Genomic DNA, 6000 nt, shown 5'->3' with positions numbered 1-6000 from the left:
AACGTCCCTTGGCAGCCGTCCTAGTGAAGGCAGAAAGGAAGAAGTGGGAGAGGGCCCAGACGGGGAGTTACGGTGAGGGACGGGGCACCAGGGGGCAGCACAAGGGGCTCAGCCTTTGAGTTGCCACGACCAGACCAGCCCACGGAACCGGGGCAAGTCACTTTGCAGCCCCACACCTCAGTGTGTACATCTGTTAGCGGGGAAAACAATGCCTGCCCTGCAACCCCCCATCCCATGTTGTTGTGAGGATGGCAGATTAGATCATTTTGAAGGATCCTGCCAACCTCAAGTGTCTTTTTTTTTTTTTTTAAAGATTTTATTTATTTATCTGAGACAGAGAGAATGAGAGAGACAGAGAGCACCTGAGAGGGGGGAGGGTCAGAGGGAGAAGCAGGCTCCCTGCCGAGCAGGGAGCCCGATGCGGGACTCGATCCCGGGACTCCAGGATCATGACCTGAGCCGAAGGCAGTCGCTTAACCGACTGAGCCACCCAGGCGCCCCTCAAGTGTCTTAAGAAAGGAACTTGGCCATGTCCCAAGCCGCCCTAAGAATGAAGCCAACTGCCAGTAATCAGCCCTGGGGTCAGAGGTTCCAGGAGCTCTGGACCAGAGCCCTGGGTCTCCAGGCAGGACTGACCCTAAAGGCCAGGATGGGGCAGCCCTGGCTGGGTCCCGTATGCGTTGTAGGTGCCTGGAGCTGTAGGCTCTGGTGCAGCAGGGCCTGGACCTTAGAATGTAATTATCTCTAGTGGCTGACACAGCCCAGAGAAGTGCATGCCGTAAGGCATCCCGTGGTTTGTGGGGAAAACACGTGCTCTGGGGCAGGCCCCTCTGGACTACTCCCAGCTGGTCTGGGAGACCGATCTGGAAGAACGTCTGTTTCTACTTAACCTCTGGTTTCTACGGAGCCGCTCTGAGCCTCAGTTTCCTCATCCGTAAGCTGGAAATGCCCACGCCTGCCCTGCAGAGTCGCTGGGATGGTGCGGCACATATTAGGCACTCAGCAATGGGACGTGCTCCCGGGAGTTTGAACTCAAGCCGCCTGTGGATGGGGTGTAGGCTCTGGGCTTGCTCACGCGAGCTGCAAGGTCGTTCTTTTGCCCCCTCCACGCGGGCAAACTGCTGACAGCGGCAAAGCCACGTTGCCATGGTTGAGGGAAAGACTGCCTTGGTTTCAGGTTTAATAAAAAAAAATATATATATATATATGGATATTTGGGTTTGGCTTCGTCTAGGGTTTGGCAAACGCGTGTGGTTTGCTTCTCCTTGCGGCTGGGCGGGGGCTCCGGTTCAGGTCCTGGCGGGAAGGAGCAACTAGCGGGGCTTTAGGACCCGGCTGCGCGTCTGCTGGACCCCGCGGGTCCCGGGTCCCCGGAGCAGCGGGCGGAGAGGCTTGAATGAGACGCTGGCGGGGATCGGACTGAAACCGCTCGCGGCGAATAGCTCCGCCGTCGCCAGGCAACCGCCCTGACGCAACGCAACGCAACGCAAAAAAAAAAAAAAAAAAAGTCCCTTAAAAAAAGAATAGTGCCGAGAATTCACGGGAGCAGAGAGAAAGGGAGGCAGAAGCCGGCTCAGCCCCCGAGGCCGGGGCCAGAGGCTGCGGCGGGCGCCGGGAGCCCGCGTCCGGAGAAGGAGCCGGGGAGCTCGGTGACACCCTTGGAAAGGGCCTTTGCGCGCCTCGGAAGGTAGGTTCGCTACAGGGGAGGGGACGTTCCCAGGACTGGGGTCGGGGTCGGGGCTGGGCGCCCCGCTGGGGGTGGTGCGGCTGTGGCCCGAGGCACCCGCAGGGGAGGGGGCTCGGGGCCGCAGGTCCCCAGAGCAGGCACTGGCAGAGAACAGCCTGGTCGGGGCTGAAGAGCACCGATCCCACCCTGGAGTGGACACCCCGCAACCTGCCCGCAGGAGAGCAGGGTCCTGCCTCACCTTCCCTGGGGGGGCTCACTTGTCTCATGGGGAGTGGGACAGCCTGCTGGACTCCATCTCCCACCTCCTTGCTGGCCCGTTCCACGGCTAAGATGTGGCTGGAGATTTGGGGTACACCGTCTCAGAGGGAGGAGCCCCACTCAGTCTCTCCAGGTCTACTCTGACTGCTTGTCACCTCTAAGGCCACCCTGTCCCCTCCAACCTACTTCAGGCACGGTGACATCAAGTTCCTGCCCGAAGGAAGCAATCCCTAACTCAGAAGAAGTGACCCAGGACACTTGGGCCCTGGGTGTTCTGAAGGGCTGAGGCCAGTGTGATCAGAGGGAACTGCACAGCCCAAAGGGCCCCAGGGGAAGGAACAGGTCAGCCTTGAGACTGCCCCTGGCCCCCGGGGGAGGGGGGAGGTGTCACTAAGAGAAGGCAGGAAGGTCTATGGTCCTTGGCTAGAGCACAGGTGTCTCCCTCCACCAAGTCAGGTTGGATGTTCTGCTTTTAAAATAATCCCTTATTGTCTGTATCTGGTTTTCATTCTCTGTGGCGGGTGGTTCCTCCTGAGAAGGTCTGGAAGAGAGGCTGATTCTAGGTTGGTGGGCCACAATCTCCTCTTAAACCCACAGGCATGTTCTCCCAGATTAAGTTGCCATCCACTCCCAGCCATTCCTGGTGAATCCCAGGTGGATGAGCCTGGGTCCCCATCAACAGGGGAATCCCCTAAGTGCCCAAGGGAGCCAGGGTCCCAAAGCAGCTTCCCTTCCGATGCCCCAGAGATGGTCCTGCCGCCAGCCAGGCAAGGGATGGAGAGGGGAGAGTGCTGGGCAAAGTCCTGGAAGACGCAAGGCGACCATGGCGCCTCTAGCCCAACCGCGTCCGCTCGTTTCTGCTAGCATGTTTTTAAGAGGTTTGGCAAAGCAGCCCTGAGCTGTGCTTAGAGTGGATAGAGATGACAGCTCTTTTCTGAGTACATTTACCGAGCAGGCACTGCTTGAGAACCCTTCGCATCCACTGGTCATTTTATTCTCACCATGGCCCTCGGAGGGGACACTGTATCCCCATTTTGCCGATGGGACTCCAAGAGACTCAGTAACTCTGTTCGGCGCAGGTGGCTAGTGAAAAGAGCCGGGAGAATCAGCCTCACGTGCCTGACTCCTAAGACAGTGCTCTCAAATGAAGGCTGCTTTAGGAGATCAGAGGGGAGAGGCCAGAGAGGGGGAAGAAACCATTTGCACCTGGAGAAACTGAGAGCTGTGTGGCAGGGCTCATCCTGTGTCTGGGGACCGTCCCTTACCATCCTGAGGGACCCTGTGGAGCCCAGAAATTCATTTCTTGCATCAGGAGCCTGAAATGCTCTGCAGTCCGGCCTGGCTCACTTCATCGGCGCTTGCCTGAAGTGGAGAGAGGGGTTCTCCCTCACCCCCTTCTCCTCCCTGCCCACCTGAAGTCCCCCAACTTTTCACACACTTGTTCCTGTCTTGTCCTCCCAGATACCCGCATGGATTTCCACAAGATGAATAGTCCCGTTTCCGTATCTACCAGCTTGGCCTCCCTCCAAAAAAGGACTCTGGCAGGGAAGTAAATTAAGGCAATGTCTAACTGTCTGCTGAGAGAGACCCACAGAGCCCCAGGCCAAGGGGGAAGAAACTGCTCGTTAGGCTCCCCACACACTTGGGTGGTTTTCTCTAGGTAAATTTGGCTAGTGGAAAACTCCAGTGCCCCCACACGAGCATCTGGAATTTTCAGACCCCTCTAGCAGCTATGCTCTAACTGGCTCTTTGCTTAACAGGGATGTTGAGCTACTTGCAAAGCTGGAAGATGAATGATAAGCTGAACGGTTTGCTCCCTGGTTTATAGAATAGGGTTGAGGGAGTTCTTACTAATTGGAAATCTCCTAGGATTAGCCTGGATGGCTCTCAATATGCAAATTACCCTGGGATGTGGATTGGGGTGAGGAGAAAGGACGGAAAGGGCAAATTCTGAAGCAGTGCTCAGGCCCACCTCGAAGGCACAGGGAGGGGCTACAGAGAGGGTGGGAGCAGGGAGGATGAGCCAGGAGGTGGGAAAGGGGTTTAGCCAGGACCTTGGCAATCAGCCTGTAGAGTTTGGGCTGCCCTAGAGGGTCGAGTTGCCAACATGAGTTTGGAAGGCTGCAAATGTCAGCGTCTCCATGGTCAGCACAGTTGCCCTGGTGTGTGAAAGCCCAGAGCCTCCCTACCGCCCAGCCCCGTTTCTCTCTGGAGAAGTGTGGGAGAGAAAGGAAAGAAAAGGAGAAAGAAGGTGGGCAAGAGGAGAGGTTAGAGGCTCACACTCCCCACACCATCTGCTTTCCCCCTGAATGCTCTCCGATCCTGCAACAGCGCCCACCCAGGAAAAGCCCTTAGAGAAGGGAGCACATAGGGCAGCCCCCACCTCCCTGTGGGCACCGCTCCTAGAGGAAGGGCTCTCATCTCAAGGGGTAGAGGAGTAGCGAGCACGCCAGCATCAGGGGCCTCCTCAACCCAGGACCCCTGCCCAGCAGCCTTTGCAGAGCCCCAGGAAGGGGCCAGGGTTCAGCTTATCAGGCGTACAGACTGAGCGCCATTTCTTCAAGACAATCTCTCCAATATGGCCAGAAAATACCCCCCATAAACACACCCAGAATCTGATCTAATTGTGGGAGCTAGTAATGGGTCCCAAAAGACTTCCTCATAGGGCTTGTCCCTTGAGACCTCGAAGGAAAGGCCCAGCTCAGAGCTGGTTTTCCGGGTACATAATGGGCCCAGACAGTGGCCTCCACTGTGGCCATAGTTTCGGGGCTTACTGAAGGCCGAGCGGCATTTCCTCATTCCAGGATGCCAACAGAGCCTCTGAGCGTGAGCCGGGCACTTGGGGCCCAGAGGCCAGGGAACTCTCAGGGTGATGTGTCCTGGGTCAGGATCCTTGCCTGGGAGGACTCTCGGAGCCCTGACTGTCCCCCTCCCCTCACCCCCCTAAAGTGAAAAGTGACACCAACTCAGTCCTGTGAGCATTGACATATGCTGTGCCCTGGGGACACCGAGTTAAGCCCGTTTGGTCATTACTCTAGGGTTTGGCTGGTTGTTGTTTGTTTATTTGCTGGACGGCAACCACTGCAAACTTTGAGGAAGGTGAAGGTGAACCTCGTTAGCAGGTTGGATGAAAGCAAGCCTCAGACTACATTCTGCCACATATGTAGACATTTTTTTTTTAAAGATTTATTTATTCATTTGAGAGAGAGAGAGCACAAGCAGGGGGAGAGGCAGAGGGAGAGGGAGAAGCAGGCTCCCCACTGAGCTCAGAGCCTGACATGGGGCTTCATCCCAGGACCCTGGGATCACGACCTGAGCCGAAGGCAGAGGCTTAACCGACTGAGCCACCCAGGTGCCCCTATGTAGACATTTTTTGAACAACTATTTGCAGGCAGGCCCAGCAGAATTTATACAGCTTGTTCTGTGGACTCAATGAGGTCGCAGCCATCTGTCTCTCTGGGTGTCCTGACCACCCCTGCCCTGAGGGCTCACTAGATTCTTTCACCCTGCCTTTCCAGGTCAAGAATGTCTCAAGTCATTCTGGCCAACCCACATATCTTGAATACCTCGGTTTTCACCAAGGAGAATACATTTCTAACACTTACTCTGTTAATTATCAAATGCCTGGTGTCAAGCAGAGAGAAAGACAGCCAAAGCACCTGCCGTAGCCCCCTCTGGAGCGCAGACCCTCTGCCTGAGGCTGCTGGCCAGGAGTGGGAGTCCCGATTTGAATGCACCCTTATTGCGGCTAGCCTAATGAAACCACACAGAAGGGTTTTAAGATCAGTCATAGACATTGTATCACAGATAAGACAATGGTCTTGCCCTCAAGGAGTGTGGAGTCTGATCAGGGTTGCAGGTTAGAAAAGACAATTGGAAAAAAAAAAGAAAAGAAAAGACAATTGGAGGAACCCAGAGTACTGAGCTGACAGGAAAGTGATATTCCGAGCATTCTGGAGCACACAGATGTACATGAGCTAACTTGAATGGTTTGGCAGCCGTTCCGCCCTCCCTTTGATAGGCCAAGGAGAGGCGCAGCCAAGTGTTGTCATGGA

The 6000-nt window shown here is 55.8% G+C and overlaps 1 protein-coding gene across 2 annotated transcripts in view; it reads left to right on the top strand.

Moving 5' to 3' along the window:
• Positions 1-791: 791 nt before the first annotated feature.
• The window catches only part of FAM167A (family with sequence similarity 167 member A), a 42925-nt gene continuing 37716 nt past the window's right edge, over positions 792-6000 (top strand). For both annotated transcript variants that reach the window (XM_081810752.1, XM_081810749.1), the window contains exon 1: positions 792-1687. The gene's annotated coding sequence lies outside the window, so the exon portion shown is untranslated. The remainder of the gene's footprint in view (positions 1688-6000) is intronic.

The sequence above is a fragment of the Leptonychotes weddellii genome, chromosome 2, assembly GCF_054177405.1.
Source record: "Leptonychotes weddellii isolate Sample4059 chromosome 2, ASM5417740v2, whole genome shotgun sequence".
Classification (NCBI taxonomy): domain Eukaryota; kingdom Metazoa; phylum Chordata; class Mammalia; order Carnivora; family Phocidae; genus Leptonychotes; species Leptonychotes weddellii.
The sequence above is the reverse complement of the archived record's forward strand: the minus strand, read 5'-3'. Positions and strand labels throughout refer to the sequence as shown.